General features: G+C 41.0%; 1 pseudogene; it reads left to right on the forward strand.

The window, feature by feature from the left end:
* Window positions 1–1,018: 1,018 nt before the first annotated feature.
* LOC136500550 (ABC transporter C family member 10-like) lies at window positions 1,019–12,324 on the forward strand (annotated as a pseudogene).
* The last annotated feature ends 12,253 nt before the right edge of the window (window positions 12,325–24,577 follow it).

The following is a 24,577-nucleotide window of genomic DNA, read 5'->3' on the forward strand; positions in this document are numbered from 1 at the left end:
TTATTTTAATTTATAATCTATGACCATATACGAGCAAGCGAATAGGCTGATTAACCATATCCATATAATAAAAAAATGTCGATGTCAGCGTATTTGTTTCAACGCAGCTCTTCCACAGCGTGCAAGCATCACTGCGTCACGACTCTGTAGTCAGTAGCCTCGCAGCCAGAGCCATCCACCTGCCGTATAGTAATAATAATAATAATATATAAAAAAAGAGAGCCATCCACCTGCCGATGTCAGCGTATTTTAATCAACCGACTGTCTCCATGAGACCAAATACGACACCTATTTGCCTGATTTAGGTGATGCATAGTAGAATGAGTGCCTACTTAAAACTTACGTTCTCTAACAGGGCCAATGCAAATCAGCTTCTTCTTCCTCGCTCTCTCTGTCGCCCACCAATCTCCAAGTCCCCAGCCCGACGCCGCCTCCCCTCCCAGCCCCCAGCCCGACGCCCTCTCCCGTTCCCTCCATCCAGCGGCGCCCCGTCCCCTCCCTTGCCCTCCCCATCCCGGCGGCGCCCCTAGCCCGACGCCCTCTCCCCTCCCCTCCACGGGGCGTGGCGGTCGGAGCACGAAGCACGGCGGCGGCGCTCCTTCTCTAGCACGGCGCGCGGAGCACGACGCGCCCGGGATGGGGAGCACCGAGTGGCGCTCTTTCTCCACCACGGCGCGAGGAGCACGGCGCGGCCGGGATGGGGAGCACAACCGGGCGGCGCTCTTTCTCCACCACGACACTCGGAGCACGGCGTGCCGCGTGGCGCCTCCCTCTCCCTCCCTCTCTCTCTCGCTTGCGGCCCCTCCTCCACAACCGGATCCGTGACTGTGGTGGCCGGATCCGCCGCTGGTGGCCGGATCTGCGCTCGTGGTGGCCGGATCCAGGCAGCGGCGAGCATATCCGACCGGCTCGCCTGGAAGCGCCGGCCGCGCCCAGTCGCGAGCCGCGCCTCGCCGCGGGCCCACCTTTGCGGCGCCAGATATTTGCGTCGTCTCCCTCTTGAGACGTTTATTTGCGTATCGGATCGGCTTAAACGTAAAATGCGCGCTGTGTCTGGGTCATCCGTTGGAGCATCTTTCTGGACCAAAAACGCTGTAGACAATCTATTTGGTGTTTGGGTAGCATCGTTGGAGACGGTCTAAGTTTTCACAGCTTGGAAGCATCACGACTCTGTAGGCAGCCAGTCATTCCTCCCACCAACCGGAATTAAAAAGGCCCCGATCGATCCATGCTCCAGCAAAGTGCGTGCATCACGCCATAACCTTTCACGAAGTCCCAAAACCAACTCCTCGTCGTCGTCTCCTCTCTCAGACATCGTCCCAGCCCACCGTCGTCCCCAGTCCATCGGCGGCCGTCGTCGCCCCGTGGATTCATTACCCCGGACGGCCGGCCGGTCGGGCTGCCCGTACGTCAGGCGGCGGCGGCGGCAAAGGTATAGACCGAGGCCGGAGCGGCTGACCATCTCGATTTGTGTGCACACTGGAGAATCCCACTGGATCAGCTCCAAGAACACGCCAACAAGCTAGCAGCAACTGATGGTAACATGGTTTCTTCTTTTTCATACTTGTTAAAGTTTACGTCTTTATACCATCTTAATTCACCAAGGGTGATTATACTCCCCTAAAGTATCAATAGGATGTTTGACATATGCATAAAGTATTAAATATAGACTAAAAAATAACTAATTGCATAGATTGTGACTAATTTGTCAGACGAATTTTTTAAATCTAAACATATGCTAATGATATATTAATTAGGCTTAATAAATTCGTCTCGTGGAGTAACGAGGATTTCTGTAATTTGTTTTATTATTACTATCCGAATACACCTTAATATGACATCCAATATGACATCTCTAAACTTTATCTCCGAATTTAAACACCACCTAGTAGAGTCTACATTTTTGTACTCTTTATATGTTCATCATCTCTTAGGCTACATCGTTCTACGATCTTATATCTAAAAATCCTCCGATCCGATTTTGAGTCTCTCCGGTTTTGACGTCCTTAAGGCATGCCGTGCTCCCTATTTTATTTGTTTTTTAGCTTTGCTTCAATGGTTCACAAATCTTATTCTCTTTACCGGGATTGGATTTGTTTTTCTTTCTGAAACAAGCGACAGGAACTGAATAAAATACAGAGGATCAAAAGGCAAAAGTAAACGCAGTTGTACAGAACTGAATCAAATAACTGAAGTTGCTGGCATGATCGTGATCCCCCAGAAACCCCTGCCATGCACTTGCACCATAGCAACTATTTTGGTATAGAATTTGAGTAACTATGTATAAATAATTTTAAACAAATGAATAGCAAGTAAGGTGCCAACAATGTTTCGCAAAAGTGCTGACGGGATAAAATGACCACATTCCCGTTCCTTATTAAAAGAACACCTTACGCAGAATCGGAGACGGCTTATTGACATCTCTATACATGATTGTACTAAATCGAAATGATACGATGATACAATATATCTAAATTTTATACTTCCTTGGTTCCATAATAGATGGCATTTTAGTTTTGGCATAGGAATTAAGGAGGAGTAAAAAAAAGTAATACAGAAGGCGAGAGATAGAGATGTATTTGTAAAAGAGAAATACTAAATATGTTCCAAATTATAGTTTGTTTGACTTTTTTACCCCAAGTTTGACCACTCGTCTTATTTAAAAATTTGTGCTAAATATCACTTGTTTTTGTTGTGGCTTGCTTTATTAACAAAAGTTCTTCAAGAATGACTTAAATTTGACTATGTTTGCACAAATTTTTTAAATAAAACGAGCGATCAAATTTGGGGTCAAAAAAGTCAAACGAATTATAATTTGGAAGGAGGGAGTATGCATTTTAAGGTGGGAATGACAGCTAATAATTCAAAGTGTAATAAAAGGTTAAAATACCAAGTATTATGAGTTGGAGAGAGTAGTATCTTTATTTCGATGCTATGATCGTATATACTATATGATAATTGATATAAGTAATTCTGTTAAAATGATTCAGCCGTGATAAAATTCTATTTTTAAAATTTAAGAGAAGTTGCAAATAATAACAAGAATTACACTCAATAAAGTTTAAAAGGTAAATAAATTAATTAAAATCAATAGTATAGGTTTAAATCTTTACTAGGTATCACAAACCTTATATAAAATAAAATATATATTTTGTAGTAAGTTTGATAGGATCCCGATACAAACGATTATACCTGGCATCCTTAATTCTGTCGATTGTAACAACTTTGGGTCAGCTCGAGATCGATTGAGAGGGGGCGTGCTGGGAAGAGCAACACTCGAAGGTGATTAGGAGATAAAAGCGCATGGCTCACTGGGAGTCGTGTAGTGCTTTGGCCCATGGGAGAAACTCCACTGGGAAAGGTTCCTGCTTCTCCTGCTGCTGCTATTTTTTGTTTGCTTCTTCTCCTAGCAGGCGTGGACCACGAGGGTTTGGGGATTCTTGTGTTGACTCCCCCTCCGGCCTCCCCCTCTTTCCAGAAATTTGGGGTTTTCTCTCGCGCAAGCGCCAGCCGCCAGATGCTCCCGCATTGTTCGAGTTTGGATTATCTGGGGCCGCCGGGGCGATTTATTCCACGCGTTTCATCATCTTTATTTCCTGTCGCGGTATAGGCTTTTTCTTCGAAACAGATTTCATTCTTTATTTATTGTCACGGTATAGGCTTTTTCTTCGAATCAGATTTCTCATCTTTTATTTTACTAACTAGCGGGAATGATTCCATTTCCACGGGTGGATGCGTGTTTCTTTTTCCAAGGGAAAGAATGATAGATGCATGTTGCATTTGTTTTTGTTTTTGTTTTTCCCCTCTTTGGATAGTGGAGGACCATGAAGAAAAAAAATGCAGTTATTGGATTGGTCCTGTCATGTTCGCTTGTGTTACAGTTTCGTTGATCATGAATCTTACCCTGCAATTTCCTAGACCTTTTCATGAATCTGATTTTTTTTTCTATAAAAAAAAATGTTCTTTGACCTGACTACATTCCTGTGTTTTATTTAACAGATGGGCTTGAGGAGGACCTGACCCAAGCATCAGTGCAGTAAACATTGGACACATGGCTTCCCTCACAAGTTAGTCCTCTTTTTCGCCTCTCTCTCACAGCATCGTTACGTTGATGAGAACTCCTACAAGATTGGATATGCATGTCAGTTCTGTAACATAAGTATTCTGATGAGGGATTGCATATTCTTTGAAATTTATTATCTGCTAGGCTCTTGGATGGCAGGCATGTGCGGGAGCCCATTTTGCTCCAAGGAAGCTTCAACGTCATGTGGATGGGAGGAAATATTCAACACCTCCACTTGCACGAATCATATCCTGGCGATTGGCATCGCTGCTCTGATCGTCATCGCTCTTGCAATCCAGCTGCTCGTCAGGATTGCAAAGAGCAGACAATATGCGCTAGCTCGTCGCGCTCACTTCGCCACTGCAGTTGGCTGCTGTAGTGTTCAATGGCTGCTTGGGTCTCATTTATCTTGGCCTTGCATTGTGGATGCTGGGGACCAACTTCAGCCAGCATGCTTCTGTCTACCTTCCACATCGGTGGTTGGTGAACTTGTCTCAGGGACTCAGTTTGATCCTTATCAGCTTTGCTTTCAGCATCAGAACACAGTTCCTTGGAGCAGCATTTTACCGGGTTTGGTCAGTTCTTCTAACCACATATGCTGCATTCGTTTGCTGTACCTCAGTTGTTTACATGATTGCAGATAAGGTACTAGGCATGAAGGCTTGTTTGGATGTTCTATCCTTACCAGGTGCACTACTGCTCCTTGTTTATGGGATTTGGCACGTCAGGGAAGATGGTAATGGAGGAGTTGAAAGTGCTTTATATAAGCCTCTGAACATTGAGACTCACGGTGATATGGCTGACTCTCAGAGTCATGTAACCCTGTTTGCTAAAGCCGGGATTTTCAGCGTGATGACATTTTGGTGGCTAAATCCTATGATGAAGATGGGTTATGAGAAGCCTCTTGAGGACAAAGACATGCCGCTTTTAGGTCCGTCAGATCGAGCATATAGCCAGTACTTGATGTTTTTGGAGAATCTGAACAGGAAGAAGCAGTTGCAGGCATATGGCAATCCGTCGGTCTTTTGGACTATCGTTTATTGTCACAAAAGTGCAATCTTGGTCTCAGGTTTCTTTGCATTGCTCAAAGTGGTTACATTGTCTTCAGGTCCAGTGATTTTGAAAGCATTCATCAATGTTTCACTTGGGAAAGGGTCCTTTAAATACGAAGCCTATATTCTAGCTGCAGCAATGTTTGTTATTAAATGCTTTGAATCTTTGTCACAGAGGCAGTGGTATTTCCGTACTCGGAGGTTAGGACTCCAAGTGAGGTCATTCCTATCGGCTGCCATCTATAAGAAACAACAGAAGCTATCGAGCTCTTCAAAACTGAAGCATTCTTCTGGAGAGATCATAAACTATGTCACTGTTGACGCCTACCGGATTGGTGAGTTCCCATACTGGTTCCATCAGACATGGACAACAAGTGTCCAACTTTGCATTGCTCTAGGGATTCTGTATAATGCAGTTGGTCTTGCTATGATTTCATCGCTGGTTGTCATCATTCTCACTGTAATCTGCAATGCTCCTCTAGCCAAGTTGCAACACAAATTTCAGAGTAAACTTATGGAAGCACAAGATGTGAGACTGAAGGCGATGTCAGAGTCCTTAATTCACATGAAGGTCTTGAAACTTTATGCATGGGAGACTCATTTCAAGAAGGTCATTGAGGGGTTAAGGGAGACTGAAATCAAGTGGTTGTCAGCATTCCAGCTTAGGAAATCATACAACAGTTTCCTGTTCTGGACATCACCTGTTTTAGTTTCGTCTGCAACCTTCCTAACATGCTATCTTTTGAAAATTCCTCTTGATGCTAGCAACGTATTCACATTTGTGGCCACTCTGCGCCTTGTTCAAGATCCAATTAGGCAGATACCAGATGTAATTGGAGTCGTTATACAAGCTAAAGTTGCTTTCACTAGGATAACAAAGTTTCTTGATGCGCCTGAGCTGAATGGACAGGTTAGGAAGAAATACTGTGCGGGCAATGAATATCCTATAGTGATGAACTCTTGCAGTTTCTCATGGGATGAGAACCCATCAAAACCAACTCTGAAGAATATAAATTTGGTAGTCAAAGCTGGAGAGAAGGTTGCAATCTGTGGCGAGGTCGGATCGGGAAAGTCAACACTTTTGGCTGCAGTTCTTGGAGAGGTTCCTAAAACTGAAGGCATGGTATGCATTTTATTAACTTAACATTTATGATACTTCTATATAGCTTTTTTTATTGCGGAATTTTTTTTGTAACTTCATAATCTTAACACTCAGCTGCAAGTGCATAATTGCCATGTAGTTAAGCAGTACAACACTGCTATGTGCACTTCATAACCTCGGTTTCTAGTTTCTTTCTCAAAATACAACATGCAACAACAATATCTTATGCTTGACAAAGTTGTTATAGTTAATTTGTTTGATGATATTGGAAAATTAAGAAAATTAAGCATGTTAATTGGTTCCTCCGAATTAAAATTTTCAGATCCAAGTTTGTGGGAAAATAGCATATGTTTCTCAAAATGCATGGATCCAAACAGGAACCGTGCAAGACAATATTCTCTTTGGGTCTTCGATGGACAGGCAAAGATACCAAGAAACACTTGAGAGGTGTTCTTTAGTAAAAGACCTTGAAATGTTGCCATATGGAGACAATACTCAAATCGGGGAGAGGGGTGTTAATCTTAGCGGTGGTCAGAAGCAGCGTGTTCAGCTTGCTCGTGCATTATACCAAAATGCAGACATTTATCTTCTTGATGACCCTTTCAGCGCTGTTGATGCTCACACAGCAACTAGTCTTTTTAATGTAAGTGGCTAATAACAATTGTGAATTGCAATATTGATCATAGGCTGTTTAGAAACATTTATTTATTTATTTGACAGGAATATGTCATGGGAGCTCTGTCATATAAGACTGTCCTTTTGGTGACCCACCAAGTCAATTTTTTGCCTGTATTTGATTCTGTTCTGGTATGTTTTCATACTTTATCCTAATCTCTCTTTAACTTTTCATACCTAAGACATTTTGTGTTTCGACTTTCTCGCTGATCAAGCAATATCCATGTTTATATTTATTTTAGTGACCGTATTTGTTTGTTGATGCCATCTGAAACAAGTGTTGTTTTTTTGTCAGTTAATGTCAGATGGCAAAATTATTCGTTCTGCACCTTATCAAGATTTATTGGCATATTGTCAAGAATTTCAGAACCTTGTAAATGCCCATAAAGACACTATTGGTGTTTCAGATCTTAACAGAGCCGGCCCCCACAGAGCAAATGAAATATTGATCAAGGGATCGATTGATGTTCGTGGAACCCTATACAAAGAGTCTTTGAAGCCATCACCAGCAGATCAGCTGATCAAGACAGAGGAAAGAGAAATCGGTGATACTGGTCTCAAGCCTTATATCCTTCACTTGCATCAGAATAAAGGCTACTTCAATGCCTCTCTGGGTGTTCTTTGCCATATAATTTTCTTATCTGGCCAAATATCACAGAATTCATGGATGGCTGCTAATATCCAGAATCCTGATGTTAGTACACTTAAGTTGATTTCTGTGTACATTGCAATTGGAATCTTCACAGTGTTCTTCTTGCTATTTAGATCGTTAGCACTTGTCGCTCTTGGGGTCCAGACATCAAGATCTTTATTTTCCCAGTTACTCAACTCATTGTTCCGTGCACCAATGTCCTTTTTTGATTCTACTCCTCTTGGAAGGGTACTGAGCCGGGTAAGGATACTTAAACAAATTGTTCATCTCCCTGAGATATATTGGGTAGTGAGGTTGGTTTTCAACTTGCACCTCCTACATATTAGTTGTAGTGTGAACGACTCTCCCAGCAATCAAAGCGAATCTTTAAACTACTAGACAGATAAAATATGATAAAACCAAAGTTCTATTTTACATTTGGATATTTCCTATTGATGGATGAACTTGAATTTTTTTTATGCAGGTATCTTCAGATTTGAGTATTGTTGACCTTGATGTTCCATTTGGATTGATGTTTGCTGCTGGTGCCAGCTTAAATGCATATAGCAATCTGGGGGTATTGGCTGTTGTTACATGGCAAGTTCTGTTCTTCATTGTGCCGATGATGGTTTTGGCACTCAGGTTGCAGGTAATTTTGGGAAATTTGGTTGGATACAATTTGCTGTTATATATTATATATATATCATATACCAGTTAATGTGCTTTGCTGCTGTTTTCTACCAAGGAGTGAAATAACATGTCTTAAGTTCTTAATTACGACTGACTGAAATCTAATATGCTTGGTCATGCAGAGGTACTATTTAGCCTCAGCTAAGGAATTGATGAGGATCAATGGCACTACCAAATCAGCTCTGGCTAATCACTTGGGCGAGTCAGTTGCAGGGGCTATAACAATAAGGGCTTTTGAGGAAGAAGATCGTTTCTTTGAGAAAAATTTGGAACTTATTGACAAGAATGCTGGTTCATATTTCTATAATTTTGCAGCAACTGAATGGCTGATTCAACGTCTGGAGACAATGAGTGCTGCAGTTCTTTCTTTTTCTGCCTTTATTATGGCTCTTCTTCCTACAGGAACTTTTAGCTCTGGTGAGCATTATAGAAGTTGCAATTTGCATGTATCACTAGTTCACCACATCTGTGCAAAAACATTGGGTAAAGTTTTTTTTTTCTGAAAAAAGACCCAGTAAGTTCTGTGACAGTTCACATCTTGCATTTGATGCGCAATAAATTATGCAATGTACTGCAGGGAAAATTTTACTTTGTCTTCATAGCTTCCTGAAGTAAAGCCATGAAATGTTAAGGTCTTTCTATGTATACCTGATAATGATGAATCACAAGTAAAATTATATTTGTTGCAAGAATGCTAGGCAGGATATTTGGTGAATAATGCATAATGTTTCTTAATCACATGATTTTGTATAAGAACTGCTGAACTTTGAGCCCAAGGAGTCGGAATGGAAACACCAAGATTAATTCATGACTATTTAAAACCAAAACTACATGCATTTGGTATTGTTCATGTTATGAATATTTCAGTATTGTCATCAGAAACACTAATCACTCCATTTTGTGCATGTGCAGGCTTTATAGGAATGGCATTGTCTTATGGTCTATCCCTAAATAATTCATTTGTTTTCTCTATCCAAAACCAGTGCCAGCTGTCAAATCAAATAATCTCTGTGGAAAGGGTGAACCAGTACATGGACATACCAAGTGAAGCAGCAGAGATTATTGAAGAAAATCGACCATCACCAAACTGGCCACAAGTTGGTAGGGTGGATCTTAGAGATTTGAAGGTAAATCTATATAAACATTTACATGTATGCCTTACAACGAAACCTTTTTGTATTCTAGGTTCTAAAAATTAACATGAATGATTTTCACTCAACAGATCAGATACAGGCAAGATGCTCCTCTTGTACTACATGGAATCACATGCACTTTCGAAGGTGGAGATAAGATCGGTATAGTTGGCCGGACAGGAAGTGGAAAGACAACTTTAATTGGTGCATTGTTTCGTCTTGTTGAGCCAACTGGAGGGAAAATAATTATAGACTCTGTAGATATTACTACAATTGGCTTACATGACCTGCGTTCACGTTTGGGTATCATTCCGCAAGATCCAACACTCTTTCAGGGAACCATAAGATATAATCTAGATCCTCTTGGGCAATTTTCGGATCAACAAATATGGGAGGTACGATTGTCTTATAATATGCACGAATATTCATGATGTTTCTAGCCCCATTGTATTAGTTTGCCAGGAAAAGAATGTTACTTTGAACGAACCTGTTGTTAAGTTGAAATACTGAGGCCCCTTCCTCTTACTGGGAAGATTCGGCACAATAAGTTTAATATAGTGCCCAATAATTTTAGAAATTTCAGAACATATTTTGAATGACCTGATGAGTAAACTGAATCATGAGAATATTGGTAACAAGCTCTCTCTCCTTTTTCTCGCCAACCTGCGGGACAATTATCCCTCGTTTGAATGATGTATATACCAGCTCAAACTTCAAAGCAATCACTTAAAGTGATTACTTTCTATTCTTATGCAGGTTCTTGACAAATGTCAGCTTGAAGCTGTCCAGGAGAAGGAACAGGGGTTGGACTCACTTGGTAGGATTCCTTGCTATTTATACTTTGTTTTCCAGAACTCATAGCAAATTAAGGAATTCTGGATGGATCATTGTCAAACCAAAAAAATGTCGTGACACTAAATTTGCCAAAATATCCAGAATTCAGACTAGGGGTGACAATACATGCTATGGAGTACTATTTATGATGTGCACTACAACAACAACAACAACATAGCCTTTCATTCCCAAGTAAGTTGGGGTAGGCTAGAGTTGAAACCCACCAAGAGCCCCAAGTCACGGTTCAGGCACTTCAATAGCTGTTTTCCAAGTACTCCTATTCAAACATAGATATCTAGGTAAGCTTTCAAATCTCTTTTTATTGCCTCCCCCATGTCAATTTCGGTCTTCCTCTACCTCTCCCCTTATTATTAGCTTGGTTTAGGACTCCACAATGCACTGGTGTCTCTGGAGGTCTCCTTTGGACATGGCCAAACCACCTCAACCGATGTTGGACAAGCTTTTCTTCAATTGGTGTTACCTCTAGGTGATCACGTGTATCATCGTTCCGAACTCGGTCTATTCTTGTGTGACCACAAATCCATCGGAACATACGTATTTTTGCAACACTTAGTTGTTGAACATGTCGAATCTTTGTAGGCCAACATTCTGCTCCATACAACATAGCTGGTCTAATCGCCGTTCTATATAACTTGCCTTTTAGTTTTTGTGGTACCCTCTTGTCACAGAGAATGCCAGAAGCTTGTCGTCACTTGATCCACCCTGCTTTGATTCTATGGCTAACGTCCGCATCAATATCTTCATCTCTCTGTAGCATCGATCCCAGATACCAAAAGGTATCCTTCTTAGGCACTACTTGACCTTCCAAACTCACATCTCCCTCCTCCTGTATAACTCCGTCAAAGTCGCATCTCCTGTATTCGGTTTTAGTTCTGCTCAATCTAAAACCTTTAGACTCTAGGGTCTTCTACTGTAACTCTTCCTATTTACTCCCTAAACCTCCCGTTTTTTCCCTCTATATTGCATGTGCAAAATCTGCCCTACTTGTTTTTGGGAAAAAACTCTTTTAAAAAAATCATGACTGTGTCTTGGCACGTCTTTCATTAAGCGGAGATAGAAAAGTAAAATCAGCTACCCTTGTAAATGAGGTTCAAGTAAAATAAGTAACTTCTCTTTGAAAAGATAAATCGTTTATTTGACTTCCATAAAAAATATGTGTTTTCCATTCGCAGACAGACAATGAATATAATATTCTTAGATAGCATGACATATGAGTTTGTCTTATTCTCTGTCCTGACTGAGACGTTGCTGTATAGTTGTGGAGGATGGTTCGAACTGGAGCATGGGTCAAAGGCAGCTCTTCTGTTTGGGACGTGCACTTCTAAGAAGATGTCGTATCTTAGTTCTCGATGAGGCCACGGCATCTATAGACAATGCTACTGATGCTATCCTTCAGAAAACAATCAGGATAGAATTTAGAGATTGCACTGTGATCACTGTCGCACACCGTATACCCACTGTTATGGACTCCAGTATGGTACTTGCAATGAGTGACGGTATGTTTTCTTCATGAACTTGCTATAGATGCAGCCGTATCCAAAGTTATTGGCTATGAATCAACACGACAAGATCTGCAAAACCTAGGGATTATAGTAGTGATCTTTGCATGCCTGCATTAAAAATAAATCAGAATTAAACTATTTAGATTGTGAAAGTCTGTCTCAAGATAGTATTTCAGCATTTACATGTGAAATCCATGCTAATGGGTTCAACTAACTTCCAGGGAAAGTAGTGGAGTATGACAAGCCTACGAAGCTCATGGAAACCCAAGGATCTCTCTTCCGTGACCTCGTCAAAGAGTACTGGTCATACACATCGAATGGAAATATTTAGGAGAAATTATGACAGTTTACATGTTCCACTCGCTGCAGTCTCTTGAAAGGAGATACAAAAACTTGTGCTCGCACATCCGAAGAACTCTTTTATCTGAAGCCTGAAGAAAAGGCGTCAGGCATTGTCAGGAAGTGCATGTTATCAAGTTTTCACTTTACCTTTTGAGCAACTTTCTGATAGCTTCTGTTGTGGGTCATTGCTGCCCTTCAGGCGCTGAACAGAAGGAAACCTGTTCCTCGAAAAAAAAAAGATAGAGGACATCTTCAACATTTCTTTGCTCGCATAGTGAGCTAATAAAAGGATAAATGGGAGGTATGCGCATCAAGTTTGCAACCGTGATACTGCAGCAACTACAAAGTCTTTTCATAAACAAGTTGGGTAGGCTAGAGTTAAAACCCACAAGAAGCCATCAAGGTCTAAGCATGTGAATAACTGTTTTTCAAGTACTCCTATCTAAGGCTAAGTCTTTAGGTATATTCTATCCTTTCAAGTCTTATTTTATTGCCTCTATCCAAGTCAATTTTGGTCTTTCTTTATCTCTCTTCACGTTACTATCCTGGCTTAGGATTTCATCACGCACCGGTGCTTCTGGAGGTCTCCGTTGGATGTGTCCAAACCATCTCAACCGGTGTTGGATAAATTTTTCTTCAATTGATTCTATCCTTAATCTATTACGTATATCATCGTTCCGAACTCGATCTCTTCTTGTATTTTTGGATTTTATCTCCATTAGAATGACTAGATTTAACGTTGGTTCACCACGTCTATCACAACTCTCCTCCTTTACTAATGCTTAGGACCTGCTATATTGAGACAACATCGGCGAAGTTGCAACCGTGATACTGCATGTTCATAAAAATGCTTAGGCTATTCCATTCAAATTTTGTGGTGTATACCTACATTGTACATTCCTACTACTGAAGTGTATATGATGTTTGTGGGAAATAATGCCTTTTTCAGCACCCTCTTGTTCATGTTTAATGTATATCCATCGGTGACTAGAGGCAACCAATTTGGTGGTAACTCTGTTTTCACTGCATGTGATGATTATAGTTTCTTCTGGCTTATATTTTTACACCACTTTTTTTTTTAGAATACGTCCTTGTGGCTTATGTAACTCACAGATTTATTAATAGGCACAGTTGGTTGAGTAAGATCTCACTGTTTATTTCTTTTTTTTTGTTATATGGCGTAAACATATTAAGGATGGAAGTGAATGAGGTGTTTCGCGGTACTACGAAGTCGCATTTTTCTGCAGTTCTGTTGTACAATAGCACTCCTACACTCCTATGTAAATATTTATTTCAATGAAAAAACTGTTAGTATCTGTTTCGATTGCATTCGTAATCGTTATACCGCACCTCGAGCAGCTGTACAAGTCTTTTGAGCCGCAGAATCTGAGGGGCCCTTTGGAACGCATCAACTGTATGGAAATTTCTCATAAATTCATTCATTTTCACAGAAAAAGCAACGCATCAACTGTATGGAAATTTCTCATAAATTCATTCATTTTCACAGAAAAAGCACAGGAAAATGAAAATTTTCCCTTGCATTCCAAAGGGTCCTAAAAGAGAAGATTTTACCTTGAACATTTTGCTAGAACAAGAAAGTTTAGTAATGAAAGGGACCGTGACGTCTAGGAGGAAAGTGAATTAGGTAACTTAACTCTAACTCTAACTAAGACCTCTAATTTCACCTAGTCAAGACCTATGTAAAAGATAAACTATCTAAATGTGTCACTACGGTTTTGCTAGGTGTGTTGCTATCTCTACCGTAAAAGAAGTTATGCAACATAGGTTCCAAACCTATCAACTAGCCTATTACTAAGCTATGAAAGTAAAGCACATATCAAGATTGTAATGTAAATGCGGAAGCTAAAGAGTAAGGTAGAGATATGTAAACTCCCGTCGACGACTCCGGTATTTTTATCGAGGTATCGAGAAGCGCGCAAGCTTTCCCTAGTCCTCGTTGGAGCCCCTTGCAAGGGCCAAGCTCCCGGCGGGGTAACTCCGTGGATAGCCTTGGGCCTTCCCCACGCGTAAGTGGGTCTCTGACGTGCCTTCCGGCAAGCCTCTCCTGGATGCTCCCCGTCGTCTTCACTATCAAGCTTCCGGATGAAATGCCACGGGCCTTGTTCCCTCCGGTACACGGTGGCGGCCACACCATAAACACGATTGGTGTGATCTCGCAAGACTACAAGCCCCTTCGATGTACAACAATGGTGCGCGCAAGCACCGAGTGGTAAGAGGTATGCATACCTCACTAAACACTAGGCCTAAACCTAGAGCAAGCGCATAAGCGATGGTCTAATCAACCAAAGCACTTTGCAAAGCACCTACGATAATCACCTAATGAATCACTAAGCACTATGCAAGTGGAGATCACTAAAATAGTGTATCAACACCCTTGGTATGTTTTCTCAACTCTACACCCCTCAAATGTCCGGTTAGAGGTCTATTTATAAGCCCCATTGAAAGCTCTAGTTTGGTTTTGGTGAATTGATAAAACCCTAAGTGCTAACCTAGTTTATCAAGTGATCATGAGATAGGTAGCACATTCCAAGGGGTGAAGCAAATGAAGATCATGACATGATGATGCCATAGTGATGATTAAGTGCTTGGACTTGAAAAGAAGAAAAAGAAAAACAAAAGGCTTAAGACAAAGGTATAAGTGGTAGGAGCAAATTTATTTTTGGTGATCGAGACACTTAGAGAGTGTGATCACATTTAGGATTGATAGCCGTACTATTAAGAGGGGTAAAACTCGTATCGAAATGCGTTATTAAAGTGCCACTAGATGCTCTAACTCATTGCATATGCATTTAGGATCTAGTGGAATGCTAACACCATTGAAAACATTTGTGAAAATATTCTAACACATGTGCACAAGGTGATACACTTGGTGGTTGACACATTTGAGCAAGGGTTAGGAACTTCACCGGCGGAGTGTTCGCCCGTAGAGTACGGACAGTCCAATGGTGCCACCGGCACCCTATATAGAAAAGACGAGGGTTACTATAAGTGACCGAACGCTGATCTTGGTAGGACCGGCGCTTCCGATCAGTGGTTGCGGTGAGCATATGGTTTCGGTCTCATGACCAGACGCTGGCGCAAGAAATGACCGGACGCGTCCGGTCGTGATTTTTCGCTTCCGGTACCTTACTGGAAACGACCGGACGTTGATGTTGGTGTGTCCGGTCACTTTGAGCAGCGTGTTCGGTCACTACTTAAATATACTGATGACCGTTGAGATTGGACGATCAGCATTTGAAGCCGATGACATGTGGCAAGCATCGGGCGACCGGACGCTGGGGTCCTGCATCCGGTCGATCTGACCTACGCGTCCGGTTGCCCCGTGTTCAGTGCAGTGAGGAGCCCAACGGCTCTATTTATGGGGGCTCTCTATTTAAGTCCCATGGCTGGCTCTAGCTCACTCTCTTGGCCATTTGTATTGACATAGCAACCTTGTGAGCCTAGCCAAAGCCCTCCCACTCATCTCCATCATAGATTCAACATCTTTGTGAGATTGAGAGTGAATCCAAGTGCATTGCTTGAGTGTTTGCATCTAGAGACACTTGGTGTTTGTGTTTCACTACGGGATTCGCTTGTTACTCTTGGTGGTTACCGCCACCTAGACGGCTTAGAGCAGCGAGGATCATCGAGCGGAGGTTGGTGATTGTCTTCGGTTCCGATTGTGGTGATTGTGAGGGGTTCTTGACCTTTCCTCGGCGGAGAGCCAAAAGGTACTCTAGTGAATTGCTCGTGGCTTGTGTGATCCTCATCTTGTGTTGGTTGTGCGGCACCCTATTGAGGGTTTGGCGTGTGATGCTAATTAGCGCGTGAACCTCCAAGTGAGTGAATCGCCACAACGAGGACTAGCTTGCCGGCAAGCAAGTGAACCTCGGTAAAAAATTATTATGTCATCATTTGATTCCGAGGTGATTGGTCTTCATTGGTATTCATTCTTATGATTGATTGGTTCACTCCTCGACTCGGTGGTATAACCATCTTGCTCACTCTCTTTACATTACCGCAAACTAGTTATCAAGCTCTTTAGTGTAGCTAGTTATGAGAGCTTGTTAGTTTGGTTAGTGTGGCTCTTTAGTTAGCTTTTGAGAGCACACTAACTTAGTATAGTGACATAGCCATTGTGTGATTAGAAACTATAGAAACTAGAATTATGGTAGATGACTTGCATTTTTAGTAGGCTAGCGCAATACTTGCTTCGCCTCATAATTGTCTAACTAGTTTGCTAAGTGTTGTTGTAGAAATTTTTAATAGGCTATTCACCCCCCTCTAGCCATTAGGATATTTCAAGTGGTATTAGAGCCGAGGTTACCATGATTTAAGGCTTAACAACCTTTGGTGTAAAAATGACTCAAATCAACAACACCAAGAAGCCACCCCAATTTGATGGCTTAAATTATCCCTATTGGAAAGCTAAGATGACAACTTATATCAAGTCAATCAATAAAAAGGTTTAGAAGGTGGTAGAGACAAAGATTGAGATTGAAGATGAAGAGGCTCCCACCGCCGCCGAAGAAATGCTACTCTAAAATAATGACATTGCTCTTAGTACCATCCATGATGCTTTGGAGAGAGAACTTTTGAGCAAATCAAGAATATTGAGAGAGCTCATGAGGTATGGAAGAAATTGGAGGAATCATTTGAGGGCACTCAAGCCGTGAAGGATGCAAAGGCATACATTCTCAAAGGGAAGTTTGCAAGCTTAAAGATAAAGGAGGATGAGAGTGTGCTGGAGATGTTCCATAGGCTTCAAGTGTTTGTCAATGATCTCAAAGCACTTGGAGAAGAGGTGAAGGACAAGGACTTCTCCCACAAGTTCTTGAGATGTTTGCCTTCAAGATTTGGCACATTGGTCACTATTCTAGTGAGAAGCGGTTTGGACACCATGATACCAAACCAAGTGTTGGGAGATATAATGACTGATGATACATATAGAGATGATGATGAGAAGGAAGAAAAAAAGGAGAAGAAAGATGAGAAGAAGAGCGTGGCATTCAAGGCCACATCATCCAAGGGCAAAGCAAAGCAAGATACATCAAGTGAAGATGATGGCTCATAGGATGATGATGATGATGATGATGAGAAGATGGCTCTCTTTGTCAAGAGATTTGGCAAGTTCATGAAGAAGAAGAGTTACCGTGCTAGAAAAAAGAAATCTTTATCCAAGAACAAGGAAGAGTCAATAAGGTGCTTCAATTGTGGAAGCAAGGATCATCTTATTGCTCAATGCCCATGCAATAGCGACAAAGATGATGACAAGAAGAACAAGAAGAAAAATAAAGAAAAGGACAAGATGACCTTCAAGAAGAAGAAGGGTGGTTCATATGTGGTCACTTGGGATAGTGATGCTTCTTCAAGTGATGATGATGATGATAGTAATGATGACAAGACCACCAAGAAGAAGGCACTTGCAAGCATTGCTATCAATGAGAAGCCTTCTCTCTTCGACACTCCATCATGCTTCATGTCTAAGGCCACTAAGGTACAAATTTGTGATGATAGAAGTGATGAAGAACATGATAATGAAAATGGAAATACAAATGATAGTGATAGTGATGATGATAAACCTACTAAGGATGAACTATTTGACATGCTAGAAGATACTAAAGAATACTTTGGCATTAAGAGAAGAGAATGCAAAAGCTTACGTAAGAAACTAAAAGCCCTTAAACAAGCCTTTGATGAGCTCAATGTATCTCATGAGAGGCTAGAGGAAGCCCATGAGAAGCTTGGCAAGGCTCACAAAAAGCTTGAAAAGGCTTATTCCTCTTTGCTTGATGAGCAAAAAAAAGAAGCATGTTAAGACTTGCAATATAGGCTTAACTTATGATATAATTGATGAATCATTATCTATGCCTATCATTGTTGCTCCCACTAATCCTTCTTGTAGTACTTCTACTTCCACCTCATCTAGTAGTGATGGTTTCACTTGTGATGCCTCACTAATGGTTGAGAATGAGAACCTCAAGAAGGAGGTCAATAAGCTCACTCACACCTTGGCTAAAGCCTATGGTGGTGAGGACCGCTTGCTTATGTGCTTAGGTAGCCAAAGAGATTCTCTCTACAAAGAGGGGTTGGACTATACCCCCAAGAAGGGCAAGGCGGCCTTTGCTCCTCATAAGACTAGTTTTGTGAAGAACAATGATCGGTTTTACACTATTTGCAAGCAAGTTGATCATAAAGAGCATGAGTGCAAGAAAAAGAGCAAAAATGCTAATATATCTTCAATTAAGATTAATTCTTTCTATGTGCTTACTAAGGATACAAATGGTGTGAATGCTAAGTTCATTGGTAAACCATGGATGGACTCAAAGAAAGAAAACCATTTAGGTACCAAAGAGCTTAGTAACTAACCTTCAAGGACCCAAACAAGTTTGGGTACCTAAAAGAAATTGATCTTCTTTTATAGGTCAATTACAAAGTCAGAGAAAGGCATTGGGTTCTTGATAGTGGGTTCACTCAATACATGATCGGTGATGCAAGAATATTCAACTCAATCAACACCAATGGCAATGATGATTATGATAGTATCACATTTGGTGACAATGGCAAAGGCAAAGTCAAAGGGCTTGGTAAGATTACAATATCTAATGACATAAGCATTTCCAATGTGTTGCTAGTAGAGAGCTTGAACTTCAATTTGCTATCCGTGGCTCAATTATGTGATCTTGGATTCAAATACATATTTGGGGTAGATGATGTAGAGATCATAAGTGTAGAGGCTTGAAAGATGTTGTGTTTGAGAATGATAAGCTTTGTAGCTCTTGTCAAGCCGGCAAACAAGTTGGAAACACCCATCCTAAGAAAAGCATGATGAGCACTAGTAAATCATTTGAGTTATTGCACATAGATTTATTTGGGCAAACTCAATATACTAGCATTGGTGGTAACAAATATGGCTTTGTGATAGTGGATGATTACACTAGATACACTTGGGTATTCTTTCTAGTAGACAAGAGTGATATGTTTGCAACATTCAAATCATTTGTCAAGGGCATTCACAATGAGTTTGAAACAACCATCAAGAGAGTTAGAAGTGACAATGGTAGTGAGTTCAAGAACACTAGAATTGATGAGTTGTGTGATGAATTTGGAATTAAACATCAATTCTTGGCCAAGTACACTTCACAATCAAATGGCCTTATTGAGAGGAAGAATAGAACACTCATTGATATGGCAAAGTCTATGCTTAGTGAGTACAATGTGAGTCAATCATTTTAGGCCAAAGCTATCAATATGGCTTGCTATTATAGCAACCGCCTCTATTGTCACCCATTGAAAGAGAAGACACTATATGAGCTCTTGAATGGTAGAAAGCCTAACATTGCATATTTTTTGGTTTTTAGTTGCAAATGCTATATCTTAAAGAAAAGCACTAGATTGGGCAAGTTTGACAAGAAATGTGATAAAAGATTCCTACTTGGCTACTCCACTACAAGAAAAGCATATAAAGTTTGGAATTTAGATAGTGGTACTCTTGAGGAAGTTCATGATGTTGAATTTGATGAAACTAAGGGTTCACAAGAAGAGAATGAGAACTTAAAAGATGTTAGAGGCATTCAACTTTCAAATGCCATGAAGAATATGGATGTCGGTGAATTGAGGCCTAGAGAAGTGAAAGATGATGAAGGTGATCAAGTGCAAGTGCTCTCTAACTCAAATATGCAAGATGATATAACTCAAGCTAGTACAAGTGGCTCTTATGACAATAAACAAGATCAAGTGGCTAGTACATCATCTTAACCCAATGATCAAGTAAATACAAGCAATCAAGTTCTAATGCTCCAACCAACAAATATTGCAAGGGATCATTCATTGGATACTATAATTGGTGATATTTCTATAGATGTACAAACAAGATCAAGATTGGCTTCATTTTGTGAGCATTTCTCATTTGTGTCATCCATTGAACTAAAGAAGATAGATGAAGCATTGAAGGATATTGATTGGGTGAATGCTATGCATGAAGAATTGAATAACTTCACAAGAAATCAAGTATGAGAATTGGTAGAAAGACCAAAGGGACACAATATGATTGGAACTAAATGGGTCTTTAGAAACAAGCAAGATCAAAATAGGATAGTAGTAAGGAACAAAGCAAGATTGGTAGCACAAGGCTATACACAAGTTGAAGGTCTTGACTTTGAAGAAACATATGCTCTGGTTGCTAGATTAGAAGCAATTAGGATTTTGCTAGCCTATGTTTGTACCCACAACATCAAGCTCTATCAAATGGATGTTAAGAGTGTATTTCTCAATGGTTACATCAATGAAAAAGTATATGTTGAGCAACCTCCCAGTTTTGAAGATGATAAGAAGTCCGACCATGTGTACAAGTTGAAGAAGGCATTATATGACTTAAAGCAAGCACTTAGAGCATGGTATGAGAGATTGAGGGACTTCCTACTCTCTAAAGGGTTTATGATGAGCAAGGTTGACACCACTCTTTTCATCAAGAAGATTGAAAAAGATTTATTTATGTTACAAATCTATGTTGATGACATCATATTTGGATCAACCAATCAAGACTTTTGTGATGAGTTTAGAAAGATGATGGCTAATAAGTTTGAGATGTCCATGATTGGAGAGTTAAGTTACTTCCTTGGTCTTCAAATCAAGCAATTGAAGAATGGTACATTTATGAGTCAAGGCAAGTATATCAAGGACATAATCAAGAAGTTTGGTATGAGTGATAGTAAAGTCATTAGCACACCAATGGGAACAAATGACAACTTGGATAGTGATGCAAGTGGCAATATGGTGGATCAAAAATTATATCAGTCTATGATTGGAAGCCTACTCTATGTGACCGCATCAAGGCCGGATGTCATGTTTAGTGTATGCATATATGCAAGATTTCAAGCCTCACCAAGAGAAAGTTATTTGAAGGCTACAAAGAGAATATTGAGGTACTTGAAGCATACACAAAATGTTGGTTTATAGTATCCCAAAGGAGCAAAGTTTGAGTTAGTTGGTTACTCTGACTTGGATTATATGGGATGCAAGGTTGAAAGAAAGAGCACCTCGGGCACATGTCAATTGTTAGGAAGATCACTTATTTCATGGTCATCTAAGAAGCAAAATAATATTGCATTATCAACCGCCAAAGCCGAATACATATCCACCGATAGTTGTCGTGCATAAATACTTTGGATGAAGGCCACCTTGAATGACTTTGGAATCAAGTTCAAGAAAGTGCCATTGCTATGTGACAATGAGAGTGCAATTAAGTTAACCAATAATCCGGTTCAACATACAAGAACAAAGCACATTGATGTCCGCCACCATTTCATAAGAGATCACCAACAAAAAGAGGACATTTATATTAAGAGTGTAGACACCAAAGATCAACTTACCGATATATCCACCAAGCCATTGAATGAGAAAAGGTTTTGCAAGCTAAGGAATGAGTTGAACATATTGGATTTCTCAAATATGTATTGATGCACCCCCCCCACTTATATGACATGCCTCTTCTTCGAGCAATACAAGGTAAAAGTTGATTGGCATGGCATTGTCGACATAGAATTTCGTCCCGTGCTAAGGACACACGCAGCAAGCCGGATGGGTCCGCTCGATGGAGTAGATCCGCCTAGCTTCAGCATAGGGGTGGTTGATCCTACGCAATCCTCCCGAGACATGCCAGTCAATTTGACCCTGTAATTGACAAGGAGAGAAAGTTTATCAATAATTAAGGGTGGAACTTGCCGGTGTTGCCAGACAGTTCCGAAAGTATGGCTGTGAAAGCCGATATGGAAGGAAATTGGCTGAATAGCTGATCCCAGTATATTCATGAGAATAAGTTAGTTAGAGCTCATGGGGTCGTGTGAAGAAGAATCGGTTATCATTCAGAATAAATATCATTTAAGCAAACATTAATCAATGGCAATAAGATATCGATGATGGTAGGTTTATACTGAGCCAATGATTACAAGTAACCAAACTCCTGTTTATGTAAAGAAACAATTCAACACCACTCAACCATCTAATAAAGATAAATTTAATGAACATGTTAGATCTCATCTATCACCATGACCAGTGGGGCATGAGGCAGAATCATGCAGGCCGTAGAAACAACAATAGACTCAACGACCCTAACTCATTACTAATATCAGTGAGGCATGAGGCAGAATCATGCAGGCCGTAATACAATAACAAGATCATGGGGCTAACACATCTTTCAACTTATCTCTTCTTCAACGATCTTGTGATGTGTATTGTTCGTGAAAGCATTAAATATCGGCTAAACAACCGATTCAGGCATAGCGCACAGTTAAGGTCATGTCTTCTCAGGAACGGGTCTACCAACCAACGATCCCCACTCCACGGTGCCAACAGTGGGGTGAGAGGCAGAATCCCACAGGCCGTGATGATGGGCCATGAAACGGTTCTCACTAAGCGATAGATCTACTCAAGATCAAACATGCCTTAACCACATGCTATGCACGATTAAGATTGATATAAAACAGCCAATAAAAAAGCATAACTCATCGTTTAAGATGTAGATTAGATCAGTTTAAGATTAGCAAACGATGGGTTAAATAAGATATAAGGCCGATCCAGATCAATCTCAATCGGGCAGAGTGATATTGCTGTAATTAGATAAACAATGAAAGCAATAAGCAATATCAGTAACTTAATGAATCTAGCAAAGACTGCCATTTAAAGGTAGAGCTGATAACTTGACCTTGATCTAGTTCAAGCAGTGGGGTGTAAGGCAGAATCACACAGGCCATACTTGAACTAGGCAAGAGTCGATAACTAGCCTATACCAGAGTTGCAGTCAGGGTCGACTGGATCGATGCAGCCATATGAATAGAGGTATAAACCATAATGGTACTTACAGACAAGCAGTAGAGGTCGACCAGATCGATGCAGCCATACTTGCTGAAGAACTCGCCGAGATCTACTCTACTCCTACTCCTAAGGGGTGGCCAGAGTCGAAAAAAGTAGTTGACTTGTATTTGATTAATTGTTGTTTTTTACAATAGCCAGGGTTTGGTATTTATACCCAGAGCCTAAACATGAATCCTACTAGAGCACGATTTATTAGACTTTGGCATAAAAATGAAAACATTCCTAATTTAAGATAACTTGGACTCTAATATTTCCCTTTTTGTAGAGTCCAACATGTTTTCATCCTGGCGTCGAGCGTAGCCTCTGTCGTTATCTGCTGGCGCTGTCCAAAGAAAGCCGATTCCTAGATTTCACATCTGAGTCAGCTATTTCTGATCCGCCCACAACTGATCCCTTGATGATACGATCCTAGGAGCTTCTGGGCCCCTGTGACTCTCCTTCCAAATTTTGGTATAAACACATGCCCCCTAATTTTAGGACAAAAGAAATTTTGTTCCAAAATTACCATGTCCGTGCTCCCGATAGGCCCATAGTCACGAGTAAGGAATCTTGGGGTCTACTATTCATTGCCGTCCATATCAAACCATGAGCCCATGCTTCAAAACTTTTTCAGAGCATTATTGCTTCACGGGCATTTTAGATTTATCCTTCCAAGCCAGCTATAAAAATGGCTATCTGACCTTGGTGAGAGCAAACTCAATGATTCAGCATGTTCCACTTCTATCTGCCTCCTCGGGTGTTTTCGATCCCACTGGATCCTCCGTGGTTTATCCTTTTGCTATGTAGATCTTGAGCGGTTAGAAGAATTCTTGTGCATAGGGTGATTGTGTCGCTCATTCTAGCGTCCTGTCGAGCAAGAGGATCAGCTATTGCAGTTAGGAGAATTCTTATGATATCACCTGAGTCTTCTCTCCATGCTCGCAAAGCTGTCCTAGTGTTTGCAAGAGCTAAAAATGTGTGGACACCTTCCCCTTGTTTACTCCACTAAATGCCCACTGGAAAAGCCACAGGCTTCTTCCCCATAGTTTTCCGATTTAACAAAAAATCGGTTGAATTTATGTTTAGGTGGGTGATTTCCTCTCCCCTTGGGCATAATGTTAGCAATGGGCCAACGTCAACTTGCCTCGCGACGGACTTTGGCCTTGTTGGGGCCCGAACTCCCTTCAATCCAAAATAAACTGGATAGGCTGATCTCTAGTAAAATCTCTGAATCTTTTTTAGATCTTTTGTAATTTGAGGAAGCAATCAGTCTGAATCTGTTATTTCTTTGTTATCCGTCTCCTGAACTTTCGGAGTGTCGTTCCACTTCTATTTCTGATTCCAAACTCATGCCCCTGGCGAAATCTATCTTCTCACCTTCCTAGGCTATATAAACAGGCCTCGGCAGTTGATCTAAGGATAACTCACTTTGCCCTAAACCTTCTGCACCCTTAGCATAGTTCCTGCTTTCCCATAGGTTAGAGATCATGGAGAACAGCAAGAGGTTTCCTGAGAAGGTCTTCATCGGATCTGCATCATCGTGTCAGTGCCTTCGTCGTCGGGAGGGTATATCCTGCGATGCCTCCGCTACCTCAGGGAATAGGGCTGACTCTATTCGGCCTTCAAAGCCTTCCTCATCGACGACTTGCCGCTGGCCCCCTTGCCATCAGATGAGGCGGAT

Source organism: Miscanthus floridulus, chromosome 13 (assembly GCF_019320115.1).
Source record: "Miscanthus floridulus cultivar M001 chromosome 13, ASM1932011v1, whole genome shotgun sequence".
Taxonomy (NCBI): Eukaryota; Viridiplantae; Streptophyta; class Magnoliopsida; order Poales; family Poaceae; genus Miscanthus; species Miscanthus floridulus.